The sequence below is a fragment of the Halichoerus grypus genome, chromosome 14 (assembly GCF_964656455.1).
Source record: "Halichoerus grypus chromosome 14, mHalGry1.hap1.1, whole genome shotgun sequence".
In the NCBI taxonomy this organism is placed as follows: Eukaryota; Metazoa; Chordata; class Mammalia; order Carnivora; family Phocidae; genus Halichoerus; species Halichoerus grypus.
This window is the reverse complement of record NC_135725.1, coordinates 26,610,885-26,635,714: the sequence shown is the minus strand read 5'-3', so window position 1 is coordinate 26,635,714 and position 24,830 is coordinate 26,610,885. Positions and strand designations below refer to the sequence as shown.

The window sequence follows — 24,830 nt, the reverse complement described above, 5'->3', positions numbered from 1 at the left end:
AATAGCAACCTTTACCTTACAAGACTGCTGTTAGGATTAATGAGATAGGACATATGAAAGCACTTCAGCAAGTCTAAAGTAAGTATGTGATCATGGCAGCATATTAGCTGGTTGCTCCAATGGACTGCATTTAGAGGCACACAGAGACCACCTGACCAATTTCAGCTCATTTATCCCAGCCCACTTCCCACACTACCAGGCTGCCCCAAGTCCTGTGGGAAATCCAAGCACAGGCAAATCATTTGACTCAAACAATCTGCATATAGCCAAATACACTCTAAAACTAAAAAAAAAAAAAAAAAAAAAAAAAAAATTTAAACTTTCTGGTCACTTAATTTACAACAAAAGAGCCAAGACTATATACAATAGGGAAAGGACAGTCTCTTCAGTAAGTGGTGTTGGGAAAACTGGACCGTCACATGCAAAAGAATGAAACTGAACCACTATCTTACACTATACACAGAAATTAACTCCAAATGGATTAAATCTTGCATGTAAAACCTAAAACCACAAAACTCCTAGAAGAAAACATAGGCTCCTTGACATCGGTCTTAGCCTTGACTCTTTGGATCTGACACCAAAAGCAATGACAACAAAAGCAAAAATAAACAAGTAGAAGTACATCAAACTAAAAAGCTTCCCCACAGCAAAGGAAATTGTCAACAGAATGTAAAGGCAACCTCCTGAATGAGCGGAAATATTTGCAAATCATATATCTGATAAGGGGTCAATATCCAAAATACATAAGGAATTCATACCACTGAAGAGAAAAAACAAACCAAAAAATCTGACTTAAACATGGGCAGAGGATCTGAATAGACAATTTTCCAAAGAAGACATGCAGATGGCCAACAGGTACATGAAAAGATGTTCAGCATCACTCATCATCAGGGAAATGCAGATCAAAACCACAATGAGATAGCACCTCACACCTGTTAGGATGGCTGTTATCAAGAAGACAAGACATGGTGCACTTGGGTGGCTCAGTTGGTTAAGCGTCCAACTCTTGGTTTCAGCTCAGGTCATGATCTCAGGGTCCTGGGATCAAGCCCCACATCAGCTTCCGTGCTCAGCATGGAGTCTGCTTGTCCCTCTCCCTCTGCTCTTCTCCCTGCTCAGTCGCTCGCATGCTCTCTCTGTCTCAAATAAATAAATAAATAAAATCTTTAAAAACAAATAAGTAAATAATAATAGTAATAAAAAGAAGACAAGACATAACAAGTGTTGGTGAGGGTGTGGAGAAAAGGAAACCCTCATGCACTGCAGGTGGGAATGCAAACTGGTGCAGCCACTGTGGAAAGCAATATGGAGGTTCCTCAAAAAATTAAAAATGGAACTATCATAGATCCAACAATTCTACTTCTGGATATTTATTTATTATCCTCCCCCCACCCCCCACAAAATGAAAACACTAATTTGAAAAAATATATGCAGTCCCATGTTCACTGCAACATTATTTACAATAGCCAAGATATGGAAACAACTTAAATGTTCATCAATGGATGAATGAATAAAAAAATACGGTGTCTATACATATATATGAATATTATTCAGACATTAAAAAACAAGGAAATCCTGCCATTTGTGACAACATGGATGGAACTTGAGGGCCTTATGCTAAGTGAAATAAGTTAGACAAAGAAAAATACTGTATGATCTCACTTATATGCAGAATCTAAACACACAAATTGTGTGTTTCAGAGTCTAAACACACACAAACAAAAACAAGCTTATAGATACAGAGAACAGATTGGATGTTGCCAGAGGTGGAGGTGGGGGGTTGGCAAAATGTATGAAGGGGTCAAAAGTACAAACTTCCAGTGAAACAATGAACAAGTCATGGGGATATAATACACAGCATGGCAACTATAGTTAACAACACTGTATTGCGTATTTGAAAGTTGCTAAGAGAGTAGATCTTAAAAGTTCTCATCACCAGAAAAAAAGTCTGTAACTATGTGTAAAGACAGATGTTAACTACTCATTGTATCAATCATTTTGCGGTATATACAAATATCAAGTCATTAAGTTACGCACCTGAAACTAATAAAATGTATGAGAATTATATCTCAATTTTTAAAAATTCAACAAGTAAATAAACCCCCCAAAAATTAACCCTTTCTCCTGGTGATGGGTATTGAGGAGGGCACGTTCTGCATGGAGCACTGGGTGTTATGCACAAACAATGAATCATGGAACACTATATCTAAAACTAATGATGTAATGTATGGGGATTAACATAACAATAAAAAAATTTAAAAAAGAAAAAAAAATTAACCCTTTCTAATACTAGAGCTGAGAATACAGAAACAAGCCAATGGGATAGGATAAGGGGTCCAGAAGAAAAGATAAGGGTAGCATTTTAAATCACTGAGTAAAAGATAGTATTGGGGAACGTGGCTAGGCAGAAAAAAAACAAAAACACTCAATTTGTAAATCATTTCTTGAATCAAATTAATTCTAAATGGGTTGAAGATCTAAGCTTAAAAAACTAAAACCACAGAACATACCAGAAAAGCATAACTAAACATGCATTGAAGGTATCCAAGCATGATGAAAAAACAGACTAAAAAAAACAAAACAAAACAAAAAAACCAGATCCATAAAAGAAATATCGCTATATTTGACTACAAACAAGACATACATACAGTGTGGAAAATGGAGCACTGGGTGTTATAAACAAACAATGAATCATGGAACACTACATCAAACACTAATGATGTAAAAAAAAAAAAACTAATGATGTAATGTATGGTGACTAACATAACATAATAAAATAAAATTTTTAAAAAAAGACATTCAGTGTGGGGATATAGATCTATTTTATATAGGTAGATATATGTATAGACACACAGACATATCCTAAAACAATAGAAACAAATGATCAACTGAGATTTTGTTTTAATTGTAACAGGCAGAAAATTTAAATAAAGCATACTCTTTATAGTAAGAAAAAGCTGGATAATTCAATAGGGAAAAAATGTACAAAGGGACTAAAGATATTATCCAAAGAAAAAGAAACCCAAAGAGGCAGTTAATACATGAAGGGGCTCAAACTCACTCATAATAATGAAATTCATATGAAAACAGACATAAACTGCCATTTTTTGCTCCTTATAACAAAAGGGTGTTTAATTATATCCAGCCTTTGTGGGTGGTGGGATGAGAGAATAAGGATAACCTTTATTGGAGAACACCATTTTGGAGGGCCATTTGGGGATATCTATCAAAAAATTCAACCTGCATATCCAGCAATTATGTTTCCAGAAAAGTATCTTTCCCACAGGTGTGTAAAAATTACAGAACAAAGTCACTGGTTGCAGCAATGTTTGCCTGCAAGAAGGGGGAGTCCTAAGTGTCCATCATCAGGAGACCAGTCAAATAAGGTATGAAGTATTCATATGATGGAATAATAAGCTGCTGTAAAAAGAATAAAAGACAGCTAATTATACTGCTCTGAAAAAAAGTCCATATTTTGTCAACTTACAAAAGTCTACTTTGCAGAAGAATATGATTCATTCAAGTAACACCAAAGTATCCACACACATATATATTCTTGTAAATATAGAGAAAAGTCTATAACATTACACATAGGGCATGAGATTTAGATATTGTGCAGGAAGACTTTTAATTTAGTAGTTAATTCCAATGTATATGCTGTGTGAAATTTTTAACATGAGCTTATATTATTTTTATAATATGAAATGGGAAAAAATATATTGTCTTATTCTGTATATACAAACCCCAACAAGAATAAATGAAGAACATTCTCAGAAACAAACTAGCTATCTCTGTGTTCCACCTTGACTATGAAACTCTCTCGAAGTATAGTTGACCCTTGAACAACAGGGGTTTGAACTGCACAGGTCCACTTATATGTGGATTTTTCTCAATAAATACAGTACAGTACTGTAAATGTATTTTCTCTTTTTGATGATTTTCTTAATAACATTGTCTTTTTTCTAGCTTACTTTATTGTAAGAATACAGTATATAATACATATAATGTACAAAATAGGAGTTAACCGACTGTGTATGTTCTCAGTAAAGCGTCCAAGTCAACAGGGGGCTATTAGTAGTTAAGTTTTTGGTGGAGTCAAGAGGGGGGCACCTGGGTGGCTCAGTCAGTTAAGCATCTGCCTTCGGCTCACGTCATGATCCCAGGGTCCTGGGATCGAGCCCCGGGTCAGGCTCCCGGCTCATCGGGGAGTCTGCTTCTTCCTCTCCCTCTGCCCTTCCTCCCAGCTTGTGCTCTTTCTCTCGCTCTGCTCTCTCTCTCGAATAAATACAAGAAATCTTAAAAAAAAAAAAAAAAAAAGTATTATCCATGGATTTTCAACTGCACGAGGGGCCAGCTGTATATGAATTTTTCACTCGGAAAACTGAAGAACATAAAAACCAGCTAGATACATTCTTGAAACCTCCAGAAATTTTTAAGCATAAATATATGCAGCCTGCAGTTTTTCTTAGGTATAACTGCTTCCTATTTTATTAATGTATTTATGAATACCTCCACCTCATTGCAAGCAGAATTCGAGATTTATTAAAATGTGCGTAAATAATTCTGTAAGATTAAAATAAGTGAGAAAACCCAAACAGAAGGAAGATCGGGGCAGGAAAACTAAACGAAGTTAGAAATAGCATTAGTAGGGGGAAACGTATGCTACAGCAAGCATCCTGGGATCTAACTAGCATGAGTGTCCTCACATCTCCACAAAGAGAGAAACACATGTTTCCAACTTCACAGCATCCACAAGACCAAGGCAAACCACTTATTTGTGAGGATTCCAGATATTCAGGCAGGTGAGACCTGAGAGAAATTCCTTTCATGAGTCTTTGTAAAAAAAAAAAGAAAAATTAAATTAAAAATACACTGCTACATTAACAGGGTTCTCAAGAAAATCCTACAGAAATGAGTTTTCATAGAGCAGGATCTATTTCGGTTATGGAAAACGGCGTGGGGGAAAGAAGATATTATTGCTCTTTACTTTCTAGTATGGGACCTTCTTCAAAACAAGCAAACAAAAAACAGACATTAATACAGCCTAAAACAGCCTACTTCATAATCATGACATGCAATTTAGATCATGAAAGTCACAAAGAATGCCAATGACAGGGCGCGTGGGTGGCTCAGTTGGTTAGGCGACTGCCTTCGGCTCAGGTCATGATCCTGGAGTCCCGGGATCGAGTCCCGCATCGGGCTCCCTGCTCAGCGGGGAGCCTGCTTCTCCCTCTGACCCTCCCCCCTCTCATGTGCTCTCTCTCTCTCTCATTCTCGCTCTCTCAAATAAATAAATAAATTAAAAAAAAAAAAAAAAAAGAATGCCAATGACAAAACACCGTGCGCTAAGCTGCTATCCCCAGCATCTAGCAGAGTGTCTGCCACAGAACAAGCATTCAACAGAAGTGTTAAAATAGGATGAAGTTGGAGTTTATGCAGATAATCTAAAACAACCTGTTCTTCTGTTGTTTTCCATGATGCTTTCATCAATGATAAACCGGACAGCAAAATGGGAAAAGACACAAGAGAAGCTTGGAATTTCTTTCAAAGCATACTCCTTCCTTTCTCTGCTTGCCCTTGGAGTTGGGAGGTGGGTACAGAACCATTAAAAGATAAGTTTTCTGGCATGAGACCAGGAACAGTTCAAAAGTGGTTGTACAACTGTCAGCTCACGGAACTGAGCTACACAACTCCAAAGAATGATACGGGAAACCTGTGATTTAATCAGCTGCAGATTCGTCACCCACAGTACCTACGCAGAGAAGCCTCCATCCATCAGGGTGTCAGGTGCACATTTCATAAGGCGGGGGCGGGGGGGTAACACTTAGGAGTTAGGGCAAAAGTTGACGGCAAGAGCTGTGGTTTACCACAGCACTTCTCCCTGGCTGGGGACTTAGTGCTCTGGGGACTTAGTGCTGGTCGCAGCTACATGGCCTCTCACCTTTAAAAATAAAAAAGTAGGGGCACCTGGGTGGCTCAGTCGGTTAAGCATCAGCCTTCGGCTCGCAGGAGGGATTGAGCCCAGGTCTGGCTCCCTGCTCAGCGGGAAGTCTGCTTCTCCCTCTGCCCCTTCCCGCGCGCGCGCGCGCACGTGTGTGTGTGTGTGTGTGTGTGTGTGTGTGTGTGTGCACGTGCACATGTTCTCCCTCTCTCTCTCTCTCTCAAATAAATAAATAAAATCTTTTTTAAAAATTAAAAATAAAAATAAAAAAGTAGATCCATCTGCCTTTTGGTGGACCCTCCACAGGGGACTGACATAAACTGATTTGCTGCTCTCTCTTCACTCTCTGACCACAAAACTCATTCTGTGACAGTCAGCTGTCTGTTGCAAAGAACAAGTTTTGCATTCACATATGAACCCGGCAGCCCTTCCAAAATGCAGTGGACGCATCTGAACGAGAGGGATGGCTGAGGGGAGAGGAAACTGAGAAGCAGGGCAAACCAGCAAGTACCCACGACAAATCAAACCTTCCCACCATCCTGGGAACATTAAAGCAGCTCCTGTCTTGTCTTTGTAAAGCAGTCTGCTGAAGTAGCAGAGAAACAGAACTCCCGGTACCCAGTTGGTGAAGCCAGGCTGTGGGTCCTCCTGACCCCCTCAGCCTGGCAGACACACAGCCCCCTGGGGCTGCCCGAGTTGAAAGGGGGTGGACCGCACCTTGATCAGCCACAGGCTCACCTATTCCTCACTTTCCTTCTTCTTTCCTTCCCAGCCAGACTGCACGGCCACGCTTTCCTTTGGATCTCCATCATCAGCCAAGAGTCCTGAATAAGTGGACGATCACTCATAAACGCTTCCTGACCAATACAGTCCTTTCTGAGCAGCCGGTTGGAACACATCAGACCCCGCCAGGCAGCCCAACTGAGATAGGAACTGATCCTCTTTTTAAGGACAGCCGAAGAACAAAATCCCACGTGTTTTATTCTATCATCCAACCCAAAACCTTGGACTGAAAGGTCAAAGTTCCAAAATTCTGTCACCAAAGTAGGAGAGCATGCACCTGGGGAAGCCAAAGGGGGCTGGAGAATGTAATAAAAATTAGCTCCCTTTCCCCAGTAGATTAAAGCCGGCATAGCTATTCCTTTACGGATAGACAAAGGGCACTACCAAAGATGCACTCTGAAAACAATCACACAAAGAATGAGGTGTCAGGGGAGGGGCTGAGACCCAGGAGAGTGCAACAGGCGGACTCAGGGCTCTTGCTACCAAATGGCGCCCTCCTCCCTTTACCTGAGACCTGAGAGAAATTCTCTTACCAGGCCACCGAGGTGTCCCTGCCACCAAACAAGTGACAGATGCCCCAAGAAAGTTCCTTCTGCAAACAGTATCTCTTGCTAGACATAAACACCTCCTTTCAAAGCTTGAAATTTATTAGCACCCAAATGATGTTTATGACCCTGCGGCTTGTGATCCTGTCATGGATTCTATCAACCAGAGAGACTGGATTAGCTCACGGACCCAGGCATTTATGGCTCTGAAGTGAGCCACTGTTCAAAGAATGCTGAGGACAGATGGAATTGATCTACCCACAGGTGGATGAGTGCGGCTGGAGCAGGAAGGGTCCCGTGCTGGCTGAAAGAACACCCAGGACCAAGGAGAGAGCGCAAAATAATAAAGCGAGAATTCCCACCGCAGCCAACAACCACCCAGAAGCCATAACTAACTACGAGAAGTGAGCTAACCGGAGAGGAATAGCAACCAAACGTCGAGGCGTAATCACAGCCAGCGAGAAAAAGCAGCAAGATCTTTGCATCGAGATAAAAACACAAAGATGAATAAATATCAGTGGAATTCATTCCTCAAAGAATGTTCCGTGTTATCTATATACAAACACAAGAGGGATGAGTTTTTTACATTGTGGTTTGGCTTGGTTTGGTTTTGATTTTTTAATTTTTAAAAACCTAGAGACGTATGCATTTTTAAAATGCGGTTTCGACATCTGCAGACTTTACCAGAACACTTCAAGAGAAAATGAAAAGTTGGATAAACACTGAAGGTTACTCACTCGGTTAGGAGTTCAGGGAAAGAGAAAAAAAGCAGAGAACCCACTGAAATTTATTGAAATTCTAAACCCCAGAAATACAGGCGGGGTAAAGAAATATTAGTCACCCTGGTGTTTTGTCATCTCCTGTCGTAGTTCCTAATTTTTGTTAACTATGGTTCACTGTTACAGAACAATACAAGGTGAGAGTGGCGAAGAAGACATTTAAATTATAAATTTTGGTCTTTATCTTTGGGCCCTATCTCTAGATCAGGAGTAATTAATTATATTGGGGTTTTTAGAAAGTCCTTTCTAAGAGAGACTTCTAGATTTATTTCCCAGGTACCAAAGCTCTGAAAAATCAAACCAATCCTGGCCAGCGTTTCAGAGCATTAAGTCTCTTGAGAAAGTAGACTACACCCTTATTTACATATATTTGGATATTATTCAATAAAAGGTAAGCAAAAAACTGTGCTGTGTCTCAGGTAGGGTGAAAAAGACCAAAAGAGTCTGGTCCCTCCAGTTTTCAGGGAGCTTACCCCCTTCTTAGGAAGCAAGACAATTGCCCAAATAACTAAAACACACACATACACAGAAGGTATGATGGAGTAAATGTGCTCACTATGTATTTATTTCCTTATACACACTTATTGATGAGAAATTTATATATGATAGATTGTGCGTGCATGTGTGTGCATGCATGTGTGAGTGTGTGTATATGTATGTACGTGCACATTGCCCAAGATGTGCTGTCTCAGATTCTGCGGAGGCCTTCTCTGTACGTGGCACGCACGTCCTTCAGTTAGCTTGCCCACTGGCTGTCCGCATTGTCGTAGATCATAGGAAGCCAGTCGGTTGTTCATCAGTTCTTGAGCTATAATAAAGCACCGTTTCTAAAAAATTTACTCACTCTCTGATTCTTTTTTTTTTAAGATTTTATTTATTTACTTTTGAGAGAGAGCAGGGGGAAGGGCAGAGGGGGACGGAGAGGGACAAGCAGACTCTGCACTGAGTGCGGAGCCAGACTCGGGGCTCAATTTCATGACCCTGAGATCATGACCTGAGCCAAAATCAAGTTCGGCCACTCAATCAACGGACGGAGCCACCCAGGCACCCCTCACTCTCTGCTTCTTATCTTTACCCAAACTTACCCTATGCCCAACCAATAGGAAATGAATGAATGATATTTACTAAAAGGTTTCTTTTTACAGTCTCCCTTATATATGTTTTCACCTTCAGAATTCCAACAATATTAACAAGTACTACCTCTGAATGTTATAGGATTAGGACAAGTATCAAGATAGGCCCGGTTCCTCATTTCCAGGTTGCCAGTCTATATATCATTCTATATTAGCCATACAATTTTCTCAACTCTGCTTTACATTTTTTTAAAAGATTTTATTTATTTATTTGAGAGACAGAGAGCACAAGCAGGTGGAGGGACCAAGGGAGAGAGAGACAGAAGCAGACTCCCCACTGAGCAGGGAGCCCGATGGGGGACTCGATCCCAGGACCCTGAGATCATGACCTGGGCCCAAGGCAGACGCTTAACCAACTGAGCCACCCAGGTGCCCCAGCTTTATATTTTAAAACAGCATTCTGGGGAAAAAATTAACCATTATTATGATAAAAGATACCCTTTGAAATCTGGATTCTGTCAAATCTTTGGACAATAATCTAAATAGTTAAGGAGAGGGATGCCTGGGTGGCTCAGTTGATTAAGCATCCCACTCGTGATTTCCACTCGGCTCATGATCTCAGGGTTGTGGGATCGAGCTCCCCATAGGGCTCTGCTCTGAGCGGGGAGTCTACTTGAGATTCTCTCTCTCCCTCTCCCTCTGCCCATCTCCTCCTCCACCCCCATGCCTCTCTCTCTCTCTCTAAAAAAAAAAAAAAAAGTTAAATAGTTAAGGGGAAAGAATGTTGCCTTTATAAACTGGGTAATTCGCCAGATTACCAGCAGGTCCTTCCTGAATGGCCACTGAGTGCATATCCATATCGAAAGACATTTCCAGTCCTTGCCCTTAGACAGCTAATGAGCATATCTATATGGAGTCACTGAATTACCTCACTGTGGCCCCAATTCCCTACCTCTCTGTCCTACTGGAGACCTGGTCTCGGTTTCTCAGAACAGTGCTGGTCTCTGCAGGGCAAGGGCCTTCCCCTGGAGGGACAGGAAGACCACCCAGGGTAGGTGTGTGAGCAGAGCTGGTGAAGCCAAGGTCCTCTGGGGAGTTAGTATAACTCCGGGAGGAACCACAGTGTGCCCCCAGCAAAGCACTGAACCTATTTGTGTCTGCATTTCCCATTTGTAAAACAGGGTAATTATAACCTCCCTACCTCATATGGCTTTTGGGAAGCTTCATTAGTGTTTGTAAGTCACTTCAAAGACGGGAGTGATTGCTCATTGTTGTGGCAGGTAAAAGATCTCTGGCCCAAGCCCTCCATCTGTCCGAGTGTCCCAGTGGCTTGTTCCATCTTAGATGAGGGAGAAAACGTAATGCCCTTCCCTCTCCCTCCTCCTAGGAACATGGAATATCCAAAGGGAAACCTAGTAGCCCTTTTGCCCTAAATGTCTGTGTTCTCGAGTTTTACGTTTTCATCACAACTCAGAAAGCATTAATATTTTTAGATGCAAGAACTTAAAATTAATATCTTTGTAAAATTCCACAACAGCTATGGAATTATCAATAATTATCACTGTGCAACAATTTTTGCCCATGTTATGTGCGTGGGGGTATTTCTAAGAATTCAAAACCATACGCATGCTCTCTCTTAATGTGTCTTGAGACCTAAACCAGTTAATCTTCTTTTAAAAGAAATAAAATTCACTTAAAAGGAAAAAAACACATTTTTAAGGTGCAGATAAAACATACACATGTAGAATGAATTTTTCGATATATTCTTACACGTTTAAAAAATGCAGAAGTGGGGGGCGCCTGGCTGGCTCAGTTGGTAGAGCATGTGACTCTTGGTCTCAGGGTCGTGACTTTGAGCCCCACACTGGGCACAGAGTCTCCTTTTTTTTAAAAAAAGAGCTTACTTTAAAAAAAAAAGAACAGAAAAAAGAAATTTTTAAAAAAGCAAATGTGTACACTTTTTTAAAAAACTCATTTGGGTATTAAAAATGTCTCACAAGAATCACATTTTAAGAATGGGCATTAATTTACTTTTATTGCTTTTTTCAAAAAGTCAAAAACATGAGATTTTTTAAAATCAACTTTAGAAGTCATTTTGACTTAAATGATCATCAGTAGGGTGCTAGCTACATAAATTACGGTAAATCCAGTGTGTGGGCATGGCAGGGATGAAATTTTAGATATGTTTGTAATTTAAAAAAAACAAAATCTAGGGGTGCCTGGGGGGCTCATTCGGGTGAGTGTCTGCCGTCGGCTCAGATCATGATCTCAGGGTCTTGGGATCGAGTCCCACATCACGCTCCCTGCTCAGTGGGCAGCCTGCTTCTCCCTCTCCCTCTGCTGCGGCTCCCCCTGCTCTCTCTCTCTGTCAAATAAGTAAATGAAATCTTTAAATAAATAAATAAGTAAACAAAATACAGAATAACCCTTACCACAAGTTCTCATTTGTATTTAAAAACAGATGATAGATAATAAATGGATAGATAGATAGACAGATATGGGATAAATGTGTATGTGTGCATGTGCATATGTATATATAACAGATGATCTCTAGAAGAATACAAGAAAAATGGTAACAGCATTTACTTCTGGAAAAAAAATGAAATGAATTAGGGCGCCTGGGTGGCTCAGTTGGTTAGGCGACTGCCTTTGGCTCAGGTCATGGTCCTGGAGTCCCAGGATCGAGTCCCGCATCGGGCTCCCTGCTCAGCGGGGAGTGTGCTTCTCCCTCTGACCCTCCCCCCTCTCATGCTCTATCTCATTCTCTCTGTCAAATAAATAAATAAAATCTTTAAAAAAAAAAAAATGAAATGACTTAGATTAAAGGCTGTAGGAAAAGTCTTCATATATTTATGTGTACTCTAAGCTTGTTTAATATTTTTTATTGTAAGAATGTACCACATTTTAATTTAAAAAATTTGCCACATTAGTATATTTTATTATTAATTTGGCATTCCGTGATATTTTATCTTTAAAACAATTATTTTATAGTGTATACTATTAAGAAAAATTGCCAAGTACACAAAAAAATAAATTAGTGTCATTATATTTCATAATTACCTTCCTTAGGGAGTATATGGGAAATTTCCATGCCTTCTGCTAAACTTTACTATGAACCTAAAATTGCTCTAAAAAATAAAGTTGAGTAAAAAAAAAAAAAATTGCCTACCTACTATAGGAAGAATATGCTGTAAAATAGACACCCAGAGAAGCTCAAGTGAATCACAAGACTGTTTGGCATAAAAAGATATTGATGAATAGGTAAATATTTATCCTCTATTGTAATGTGAGCACTCATATGGAATCACCTTATACTCCTCCCCTGGAATTAATCTCCTTATGGGTAAGGAAAAGGACTTATGCATCTAATTTCCCCCCAAAACTCTAGCTCAACCCCTAGCAAATAGTAGGTGTTCAAATAACAGTTATCAAATAAATAAATAAATTGAATTCACTCTGATATCTTGCCCATTCTAGTTAAACAGGTTTCTTTAATGTGACACTTTTAAAAACCTTTACTAACTAGCTTTACCATGAAAAAAAATTTTCCCCACTAAGTTCTTTGTAGTACCAGGGTAATAAAGTATAGACAAATAACAATGGAAAATATTGCACTGGCTTTTAATTTATATCTCACTATTTTCTAAAACTCAAGGTTTGGCAGGGGGCGCCCAGGTGGCTCAGTCGGTTGAGCGTCCAACTCTCGGTTTCGGGTCAGGTCATGATCTCAGGGTCCTGAGATCGAGCCCCACGTCGGGCTCCGCACTCAGTGGGAAGTCTGCTTCTCCCTCTCCCTCCTCCCACTTGTGCTCTCTCTCTCCCTCTCTCCCTAAAAAAATAAATAAATAAAAAACAAAACAAAACAAAACTCAAGGTTGGTAGAGACCGTTAGCACTTCCTGCATCTCTATACTGGCCTGTTACTGGGTCAGGGCCATATGATTGCATCTGGCACCTGGGAATATGAGGAAGTGATGTGCCATTTCCACTCCAAGGCACTTGAGGGTGAGTGGGTCACCTTCATCTTTTTCTTGCTTGGCTGGACTCTGGAAGTCAAGTGTTGAGAGGATGACTTTACGAATTGAAGGGAATCCTCAACTCGCCAGATGTGGAAGAATCCATGTCACATATCAGAGTTTGTGATGAGCAAGAAATATCTTCTTGTTGTGCTAAGCCACTGAAATTTCAGAGTGATTTGTTACAGCAGCATAACCTAGACCATCCTGACTAAATGTATTCATCATCATGGCATTCCTTCAGATAAAAATATGGAATGACTGCCTACTAAGATTCAGGCATGATATTCGAGGCATCTTATAATAAGTGTATAGCAAAACTACTGAGAGAAAAATTAAAGAAACAAAATATATAGACTGAGGGATAAAGAGCCTCTGTTAGTTGAAGGAGAAGTGGTGAGGCTGGGTGGCTTTTGTCTTTGCAACCCTTGTAGTTACTTCAGAAGTTGTCAAAAGTAAGCTTAAGTGCAAGGAATGCAAAATTGCCCAAAGTGACTAGTATTTTACTGTGTCTGGATTATGCCATTCTTTCCCAAAGACCAGGTATTCTCTGAGTAAGATCGGGAAGCAGTATGTCCAGAAATATTTCTGCTCTCCTGTTATATCTATACAGAATTCTTGGCATTAAAAAAAACTATAAATTATAAAGGGAACACTGCAAGTGGTCTAATATATATCAGAAATTGTCACTAGACCTCTTCAGTCAGTGCTCTTGTGTCTTTGTCATAATTAGACAGGGTGTCTATGAATTTTCTGGATTAGGGTTACTTAATAGATCAGTGCTTTTAAGAGATTCATCACATGCATTTGTAACATCCTTCCAAAGAAATAGTCATGGGAGATAAAAGTCCACTGCAGTTATGTACTTTGATTCAACATCTCTAACTGCTTTGTGATATTACGGTGAATGGGGGAAGAAGACAAATGTTGGGGGGACATTGAGATAGAAGGTAGAGGAGCCTTGTTCATTCACTGTTTGTCCTTTTCAGTGGTGAAAGCTCAGGATAATGAGAGGTTCTCAGTGTCCCACCTCTCTGAATCCCAAGGATCTCTTTAAAGCTCAGCAGAATTTCAACAATCACAGTGATCCAAAAGAGTCTGGAATTCTAACACCAGCGGTCAGACAAACCCCAAGTTGTAGGAAAACATTTCATTAATTTTCTGTCCAATGTTCTAAGCAGCTCCAACGACTCTGCTTGGCAGAATATCCACTAGCACATAATAGGGTGCTCCTCCCTCCCTCCTTCTGCTCTTCCTCCCACTGGGGCCAAAAGTGTTTTTAAAGGATTGTTTTGGAAAGGCCGTTTCCAGGTTCACTGTGTACTGGCCAGCATTTAACCTCAAGTTTCTAGAACTCTGGGACTCTTCCTGGAAGCCACAATGACGGTCCAATTTGAAATCTTGAGTTTTGGGCAAGAAAACCACAAACTCTGTCTAGGCACTTGATCTGCCAGGGCCTGCCTTTGAAAGATGACCCCTCTAAGACCCAAGTCAAGGTTGGAATGCCCTACTGCAGCCTAGCTCTTCTGGCTGAAACTCTCAGGAGCTAGAACCAGCCTGGCCCAAAGCAAGCTCTGGATACACGCATTGCATCTTAAGATTTCCAGTTCCAGCTCACCAATAACTTATTTCACATTGAGTTAATGCCCACTGAGGCAGCCAACCAGATTCTCATCAAACCAGTTCTGAAACTGCCTCTCAGCTCTTGAAAACCATTAGCTTGCCTCTGGGTTTTTTTTCTTTCTTTGAAAAAAAAAAAAAACAAAATTTATCTAAAAACAACCCTTTTCTTTATTATTTTTTCAAGTCACAAAAATAATAAAAAAAAAAATTTAAGTAGATATTTCTTCCAAATTTCCACAAGATGCATGAAGAAAAAGCTATGCACCATGTCCACGTGCATCTTGCATGACATCGTCTGGGCACATACACATATGTACGATCCATGCACATACCGAGGCTCACGCATGTATATACAGCTGGGTAGAGGCATGGGTTCCTGGACAATTGCTGAGAGAGCTTTTGTTTTACAAACTAAGATACTACTGTTCCCATCACTTCTGATACTTTCTTTTTTTCACCGTATAGCAATTGTCTCTACAAGTCAGTGGAGCAAGTTCTAACTCCTCATTCTTATTTCTTCTTTAGACATATGTGCATACACACATAAATTTTGCATAAATGGAATCATGTCATATTTGACAGAGATCTGCTTCGTGCAGTCTTTTTTTTCTTTTTCACTTGCTCCCAGTTCCCTAACTTTAATTACTCAGTATCCCTAAAGCTATTGTCCTTCTTTTCCTCTATACTCATATCATCATAAACACACACACATGTACACACACGTGGAATTTTTTTGGCCCATGTTTATTGTACAAGTTGGATCATTTTAAAGATTTTATTTATTTATTTGACAGAGAGAGACACAGGGAGAGAGGGAACACAAGCAGGGGGAGTGGGAGAGGGAGAAGCAGGCTTCCTGCTGAGCAGGGAGCCTGATGCGGGGCTCGATCCCAGGACCCTGGGATCATGACCTGAGCCGAAGGCAGATGCTTAACGACTGAGCCACCCAGGTGCCCCGAAGTTGGATCATTTTATACAGATTTCTCTGCATCCCTTATTTTCTTATTCTATAATACCTTGTCAACTGTGGTAGCTCTAATACATTATTTTTTAATATCTAAAAATATACCTTGGTGAAGTGATACTGAATTCTTTATCAGTTTTTCCCCTACAGCTCTTTATTTCTAGCTTGTATTTGTTTGTTTGTGATTTTGCTTTTTCCTTTACTAACCATGCTTCATAAATATGCTTGTAAATATAACTTTCCATATTGATGCTTTAATTTCCTTTTTTTTTTTTTTTTTTTTTTAGAGAGAGAGTGAGAGTGCACACACAAGCAAGGGGGAGGAAGAGAAGGAGAGAGAGAATCTTCAGCAGGCTCCACGCTCAGTGCTGAGTCTCACTCGGGGCTCCATCTCATGACCCTGAGATCATGACCTGAGCCGAAATCAAGAGTCAGACGCTTAACCAACTAAGCCACCCAGGCGCCCCAATGCTTTAATTTCTAAGGAATATAGTCACAAGAGTGGACTGCTAGCTCGAAAATTGTATATTTTTAAATTTTAATAGATTGTTTCGATGGCTGAATTCATTAGGTGTTGCATGGTTTTTCCCATAAACACAGTGTTAATTCACTTTGCGACTAGCCATACATAGGTATTCCAGTCTTTTCAATTTTGCCAGCGGTATTTCATTGTTTTGTGCATCTGTATTTTCCTAATTACCAGTGGATTTGGGCATCTTTTCATAACTCTTTAATCCCATTGATTCACTCATCTATAAAGTGCCATTATTTTTACTGGGGTGGTTGTCTTTTCCTATGATGCCTCTTAAGTGACACACCTACGAGGTGAACAGAAGACAGGTGGAATTCACAGCCAAGGTCATGAATAACTGCCAGGTGACTATCATTAATAACAGAGTTGTATATTTCAGAGTTGCCAAGAGAGTAGATCTTAAAAGTACTCATCACAAGAAAAAAATCATAACTATGTGTGGTGATAGATGTTAACTAGTCTTATTATGGTGAGCATTTCACAATATACACATATGTCCGATAATTATGTTGACCAACTGAAACTAAGATAATTGTTACATGTCAACTACATCTCAATTTAAGGAAGGAAGGAAGGAGAAAGAAAGAAAGAAGAAAGAAAGAAACGAAAGAAAGAAAGAAAGAAAGAAGAAAGAAAAAGAAAGAAAGAAAGAAAGAAAGAAAGAAAGAAAGAAAGAAAGAAAGAAAGAAAAGAATCACTGGAGGAACTTGTACAAGGAAAAGAACTAAGCATTGAGAATTGCAGTCAATTTTGCCAAAAGGTCGTGATAACTAGAAAGGAGTTCTACTTTGCACGTAGATCTGAGGGTAGGCATTAGGACACTGTCTCTTTTCTCAGTGGGAGATCAAGTCTACTCTCCCAAGAGCTCAAGTGCTGAGTTGACTTAAATTGTGGAGGCAGTGTGGTGGGAGCAAAGAGGACAGAAAACAAAGAGGGGAGGGAAAGGGAAGAAGCATGTGGTCAGTGCCTGCCTTGGGCCAGTTACTGGAAGAGGCATTTTATAGACATGTTCTCATTTATCCCTTGCAATGAACCTATGAGATGAGCTAAACTGTCATCTCTATGGAGTCTCAGAAATATCAAGTAACTTGTCCTAGATCATTCATTTGGTGAGGGAGGGACCTAGGAGTCTGGCGCAGGTCTGTCTCACTCCCACATCTGTGCTCTTCCCCAGCCAAAAGGAAGATGCTAGTAGGAACCTGGGCCATGTGCTGTGTCCCGCACAGAAAGAGTCAGGTAGATGCAAGGTTCTATCACCACCCTCCTGGGAAGCCTTGTTTGTAGCTTTGAGTTCTTTAGACAATTAGAATACCTTCATTCTTATAGTCAACACCACCCTCATGTGGTCAGCAAACTCTAATTTGGCAATTCAGTTACACACAGTTTTTGGTCTTTAGTTAAGCCTCTCTAGTGAACATTACGCTAAGTGAGATAAATCAGACAGAGAAAGACAAATACTGTATGATACCACTTACACGTGGAATCTATAAACTTGTAAAAACAGAGGATGGTGGTTACTAGGGCCTGGGGGTGGGGTAACTGGGGAGATGTCATTTAAGGGTACAAACTTACAACTAGTAGATCAATAAGTTCTGGAGATCTAATGTACAGCAAAGTCATTCCAGCAACAATACCATATGATAAACCTCAAAGTTGCTAAGAGACTAGATCTTAACTGTTCTCACCACAAAAAAAAACAACTGATAATTATGTGATGGGATAGAGGTTCTAGCTTTTAGTTAACACTAAGGTGGTAATCATATTGCAATATATAAATGATCAAATCAACATGTTGTACACCTTAAACCTGCCTTAAACAATGTCATATGTCAATTATATCTCAATTAAAAAAAAAAAAAAAAAAGATTCTCTTGTGACTCAATCTTCTTTAGGGTGGGTGGTTTTAAAATCACCAAGATGAAGAAACTGAAAACAAATATTCATAGTGCCACAAACTGAATACCTCAGTTTCTGAATAGCTGATGATTACAACCAAACTTATCATTTATCAATTAGCATTACACAATATGTTCTTGTAATAAGAGACAGCTATGTAAAAAAAAAAAAACAAATGTCAGGCATTTATCCAAAGGACTGTCCTTGGAGTAACAACTTCAGATAGCAATTTAGATATGCCATGTCTATTAAGAGGAATTCCAGGGAATTATAGGAGGGGTTTCTGGGTAGAGATTGTTATTTTCTTCATTTGCAATTTAGCAATTACCCCACCAATCAGGTTCCATTGATCTTGTCTCCTTGCTAACTAATTCAGACTTTCCCCATCACAGAAATCCACAAAAATCTCCTTCTGGAATGAAATCAAATTGTGCAAAATTAATTCTACATTTCGAACTCCAGAAAATAACCTTAATATATAAATCATCTTGGATTTTTCCATGAAGTAATTGGGCAAAATAGAAAGCATGACTCATAACATGGAAGTTATCAGCAGTGGACTAGAGAAGGCACAAACAGCTCATCCACCTGTCTCGAAAGCTCTAAGGGGTGGACATGCAGTTGAAACATTCACATTGACTTCTCATTTTATTGTCAAGCCTTATTACGTAAGGGTGATTTGTGTTCCACACTAATTAGCTAAGAGGTATGGACATTAATCCACTGCCCAATAAGCAGACCTCTGCAATGAGGTAGTTTTTGAAAAAGACCGGCTCTGGCTTTATTGCCATGAGCAGGTTATGCAAGGAAATGTGCATACTTTACACTTTTACCCAGGGCTCTCTCCCCCCGGTTCCCTCTGTGCCTTGTGGGCGCATCACTTGAGAACAAGCAGTGTCCGTTGAAGAAAGTGGGAAATACCACGTGGCAAATTTCAGTGGAAAGGAAGCTGTATATATCTGATTAGAGTCCAGTATCCAGAATATATAAAGAACGCTTCAACTCAATAAAAAGCCAACTAACCCAATTACAAAGCCTGCGAGGTTTCTTTTCGAAGTGATGAAAATGTTCTAAAATTGGCCGTGATGATGGTTGCACGTATCTGTGAATATGCTAAAAGCCTTATGTTTTAACAAAGCTATTTTTAAAGGAAATAAAAAGGAAACTGTGAGTATGAGAAACACTCACTGGCTGCCACAGGCAGAAGTAAATGGCAGGGAGTTGTAGGAAGAATGAGACTGGATGTGGAGAAGCCATGGTCCCATCCAATGGCAAGTATATCAGATGAGTGGCCTAAGATTCACACAGCTTGCATGACAGCATCTGAGCCTCTTCCCCCATTTAGCTACTCAACAAATGTTTGTCGAGCACCTTCTGTGTGCCAAGCTATGTTCTAAGAAATTGGGATAGAGAGAGAAAAATGTTAAGGATGTTTACTGTGGCATCGTTTTGCTCTCAAAAACTGGAAACAATCTGACAATCCATAGGAAAATTAGTAAATAACCATGATGGAATTTTGTGCATCCATGCATTTATTTGATATTATTATAGAAATCTGTATCAGTGGATCTGCTATTATGTTGAACCGTCTGAAATTGCCAATTTTGTAGGTCAAAATGGTCAAACATCAACAACTTCATATATTACTGTGTTAAAAAATACATTGCAGTTAGGTTCAACTGTCATAAGTGTGCCACTCTGGTGAGGGATGTTACTAAGGGGGTTGCTTATGCATGTGTGGAAGCAGGGATTATATGGGTAATCTCTACTTTCTACCCAATTTTGTTGTCAACCTAAAACTACTCTAAAAAATAAAGTCTAGTAAATTGTAAAAAAAAAAAAATTGCACATTAATGTCTATAATAATATGTGCACTATATTTGCATAATTTTTTACTAAGATAGGGAAAAGTGGAGAAGGATAAATATCTGGCTGTTACTATCGCTTACTCTAGCAGGGAGAGGAATGTGTGTGCACGCCGGTGTGATGCACACTTGTGTGTGTGTGTTGGGGGAAGTGATTACTAACTTTGTCTTTTTATATATTTATGTTGTTTCATTTGTGACAATAATTATGTGTTACTTTCATGATTAATAAGCATAATTGAAAATTATAAATAAGAAAGAATACGAGGGAGGCGCCTGTGAAACTGAATCCATGATCCAGATTCATGAGCCTTCCTCTTCAAGTTTAATTTCATGTGCTACGTGCTGGGCAGACTGTCTAGACGTGAACACCCACCATATGCTACAGAAGTTTCATGGAAATGGGAATTAGCTGTGGATCTGAACCTGTCTCCATAGCTGCTCACAAGGAAACACAATAAAAATAGTTTCATAGCATTTGTGATAAGACTACTGTACCAAGATTGATCACTTGACGTCATTAAATCAAGTGCCCTTTGTGTGGGTTTCTGAGGACAAAGAAGTCCAGGGGTATTTTATGTGCAACATGAAATATGAGATAAGAAATCAGCAGAGATAAGATTTCAGTACATTGGTGTGTGAGCTGGATTCCACTTATCCTCCCTAACTCCTAAACCCAATCCCAAACATTTGTGTCAAGTCTGGAATAGACTTAAAGAGACTATCTGTTTGGATTTTTTTTTTTTTAATGAATTTACTTTATGTACGCTCCTTCTGCTGGGGGCCCAAGAATATGAGCAGTATCAAAACGTGACAGGCCGTGTGGGATCGTGACGAAAGGCATGGTCTCTGCCTACAGAATGCCTGAGCTCAAGCCTCAGCTCTGCCACTTACTGACTCGGGCAACTCGCATGTGACCAGTTCCTGTGTCTATAAGCAGGGGGTGACAATGAAAAGCACCTCTGGGGTCTGTTAGGAAGATCGAATGTGCTGATATAGGCAAAGGGTTTAAAATTGTGCGTGGCATTAAACCATAGACATTCGTGTGCCTTGCAAACTACCCACGGCTTTGGCGTGTTGTCCAAAAACTGGGTATAATATCCTGTCTTTGCTCAGCCACTCATAGATAGGGACTGACTTCTTCCTGTGTGCCAGGCACTGGGCTGGGCATTCAGAATAATAGATGAATGAATGAATGAATCTCACAACCTCTGCGCTGAATGGTTCACCACACATTTCAGAATGTGCAGACAATAACCTTCTAATCACTCTCTCTTTTCAAAGCAGAAGTCAAACGAGCTGTTACAATTACTGAATTAGTGGTGACAGAATACACAAACCAGGGATAGGACAGCACAGGCTGGGTCCCCGAGGAGGAATGTCACTCGTGTGAGTGTGACCACAGGGCTTGACACCCCAATCAGACTTATCTGTGGTGTGACTATCATTGATTGAGGCTAGATCCCTAACTGGAGCAAACATTTGATCCTGTTATGTTATGAGTTTGGGGAGTTACATCAATGCTTGGTCGAATTGAGAGCACTGTATCCACACGTGACTGTGTTAATTCTCACTGGCCCACAAGCCCGGGCCAGAGACGAAGCAGAGCTGACCAAGCAAAAACCAGAAAATGGGTCTAACACAAAATACGAAACCCTGTGCCCCTCCTTCTACATCTTTTCCCTGTGGATTTCATGAGGCAAGATGAGAATTCTTCAGTGCATGTGGTTTGTGATCTCTATGCCTTTTGATAGGTAAACAAAGGAAGAGATGACCATGGAAATGCCCACTGGCCCCTGGAAACGTACGTCATCAGGAGCATTTTTGTGGCTCAATGATTTCCCCAAATCAGTGAGGCCAAACATGTTAGCTGTTGAAGCTGTCTGTGGTTTTGATGAGACTGGGCAACAGGGCAAGAAAGCCCCATACAGCCAGATACGTAAGTGTACTCGAAAGTACTCATGGTCATTCCATTCATTCATTAACTCTGCTGTTATAGCTCTTTCTGGGTGCCTGAGACTGTGCTAAAAGCTGGGATCACACAGATTCTCTTTTTAATTCAGAGCAAAAAGAACGGGTAGAAACCTCAAAAGCTGATAAACTTTCCGTCAGAAAAGAAAACTTCCAGCAAAACAAATATACAACGTGGTGTTGCTTTTATGTGGAGAACCTTCAGCCTCCTACGTCATTACGTCAACTGACCACAGCTCAAGTGCTAATTTCTCAGGAGCTGGTGCAAAGTGCAAGGCTTGAGAAGCTAGTAATTAGTAAGTCATCTTTCCCATCATTGCTCCTGAAGGAATACCAGTCAGAATTACGCCTAGAAAGGTTACTTCTAAGTGAAACAGAGAACAGAAATGTCACTCCGATTGAAAATAAAGAAAAAATTCCTACCTGGAAACACTGCCATGGCCGTGGGAGTCTTTCAGTAGTTCACAAGGCAAGGGACAGATTTAGGAAACACATTTCCCAGCAGACAGCCCCTCCCAGCTGGTCTCTATCTGCTCCCCCGGCGCTGCCCCCAGGGGTAAATCTATCTATAGACACTCTTGTATGCCTCGGCCTCTCTCGGGGCCTCAGCATCATATTGTCACAGGACAGCTATAAAATCTCTCCAGCAGCAGGAATCTATTGACCAATGGATAAATCATACGTGCAGTAAAAATTCTGGGTGTCTGAATTCAGAAGCCACACAGAGGGACTCAGGCTCGCTACTCGGCCGCTGGTATAAAGTTTCTTCAATCAGACAATCCTCTCATTAGTGAGTTCCCACGTGTTCACTCGCCTCCGCCCCCCAAAAAAGATTAATACATAAACAACGAAGAAATGAAATAATGGCAGCCAATTTTTTAAAAATTCATTCAAATATTAACTCCACTGGAATTAAATTTTTTTTTTCATTTCATTCAAAACGTAGAAATTAAAATGACAGAGAAATCGTGTTTGTTTGAGGACTTAAAGAATCCAGATCTACTCCTTGAGCTGCCCCAGAAAGATGAAATTTGGGGAATTGGGACAGAAAGGAAAAGTAATTCATGCCGGTTACTGGACTTTGTTGGAGGAGGCAGGAGGGAGTCTCGTTTTCAACACAGGATAATTTCATTTTTACAGTTGCCTGGTGAAAACAACTGATAATAGATCAAATGGCCTAAATCTGTCATCTGCAAAGAGGAGTTCTCTGTGGCTTATCTAGTACCCCACCCGGCCCAGGCTCACACCCTTCCCAGACCAAACTGGGCATTATTAGCAGCTCTAGGTAGTGATCAAGAGCCTGGTCTGACCTGCCCAGCCCAGCAAGCTCCACAGGAACACAAGACGCAGGCGCAAGAGAAGACGCTGTTCCTCCCCAGAGTTTTCCACTGACTTTAACTAAAATAGGGAAGCTCAGTCTTGATTCTCTCTACTCCATCTTAGGGTGCTGACCGGGTGCTTTTCAAGCCCTTGAACACAAGAGTCCATTTTCTCTAACTCCTTCCAGAGCCATCTCTATGACCCTGGCAGCCAGGAAGAGGCGTCCCCCAGACCGCCCCGAGGGCTTCTGATCCGAAGGTCCAGGGCTGTTTGTAGATCTCAGTCTGTCTGGTAGGAGCCGCAGATGGCCCTTGTCCACACCCTCTCACCTAAGACTCCAAGGGGCATGGAAGGAGGAGAGCTGTTGGTTTCCTCTTTCCATACCTCCATGTAGGGAGCCCACCTATTTATAGGTGTGTGGTCAACCCCAAAGGAATAACAAGTGGTGTTAGTGGTTTTATTCCTCTTACTCATAAAGATTGGGAGCAAGTACTTGTAAAGGAATTTAACATGCTCAGGAAGAAGAGGCACACAGCTGAGAAGTGTGCCTACCCCCAACCTCTACCTCTGCCTCAAACACCCCTTTTTAGGGAGCTCTATGGCTACAAGGATGCAATGGTGCAGGGTGACCACGTGATGGGATGCCTGACCTAATCCATTCATTGAACAAACACTTATTATCCATCTGCCATATGGCAGATCTGCCATGCTGGCTTTTCCAGTGCTCAGTCTTCTCACCAAATCATAGAAGAGTCTGATTCTCAAGTATGAAGCGATAACGGGGCCAGGGATGACACAAAGTTGTGCAGGTTGTGTACTGCACAAGGGCACCCAACCAAGGAGGTAAGTAGGAACTGAAATGCAGCCCATGACCCTTTTGCCAAGCCAGGCACCCATGGGGCTGCATTTGCTCAAAGGGCGCTCCTTTCCCTAATGCACAACAAAAGCATTTTCTAGTCAAATAGGGGTCCCATGTAGGAGAGATGACGTATGGTCAGATGTCAACAGGCCGGCGTACCCTACAACTAGCTCTATCAATAAAAGATGACATAAAAATGGATGAATTTCTTAATCCATCATTGTCTCAGTCTGCCCATCTGTCAAATGGGGACAATAATGCTCCTCCATGTTTATCCTTGTTTTAGGAGCAGACTCAGCTCACTAGAAAGAAAGTCCTCAAAGAATGTAATGTTTATATTAAATATTAGACTTCATTTCCTCCCTTTGTCCCAAGAGAATGCTGCTTAGTAGCTATGGATCATCCTCTGACCAGAGAGGAAAATAAACCTACTTTGCAGCCCCTGCCAAGGAAAAGTAATGGAATCTCTTCTTTCACTAGTCATGCAATACTCATGAGAAAGACCCAGCTGGGCACCAGCTACTGCTAAACACCTATTTGGGGCCCAACAGAAACTTCAGATCAATTCTTCCTTACATGTCTTCCCAAATTTTATATGGAAACAAAGCTCATAAACAAGACTACTAACCAATTTTTGCAAAGAGATGGAAAAGACAAGACTTTC

At 40.6% G+C, this 24,830-nt stretch overlaps 1 long non-coding RNA gene across 1 annotated transcript in view; it reads right to left on the bottom strand.

Moving 5' to 3' along the window:
* Positions 1-24,830, bottom strand: part of LOC144380050 (uncharacterized) — a 46,013-nt gene that overhangs the window by 5,794 nt on the left and 15,389 nt on the right. The window contains exon 2 of the long non-coding RNA XR_013443791.1: positions 933-1,136. This is a non-coding gene — a long non-coding RNA (uncharacterized LOC144380050). The remainder of the gene's footprint in view (positions 1-932; positions 1,137-24,830) is intronic.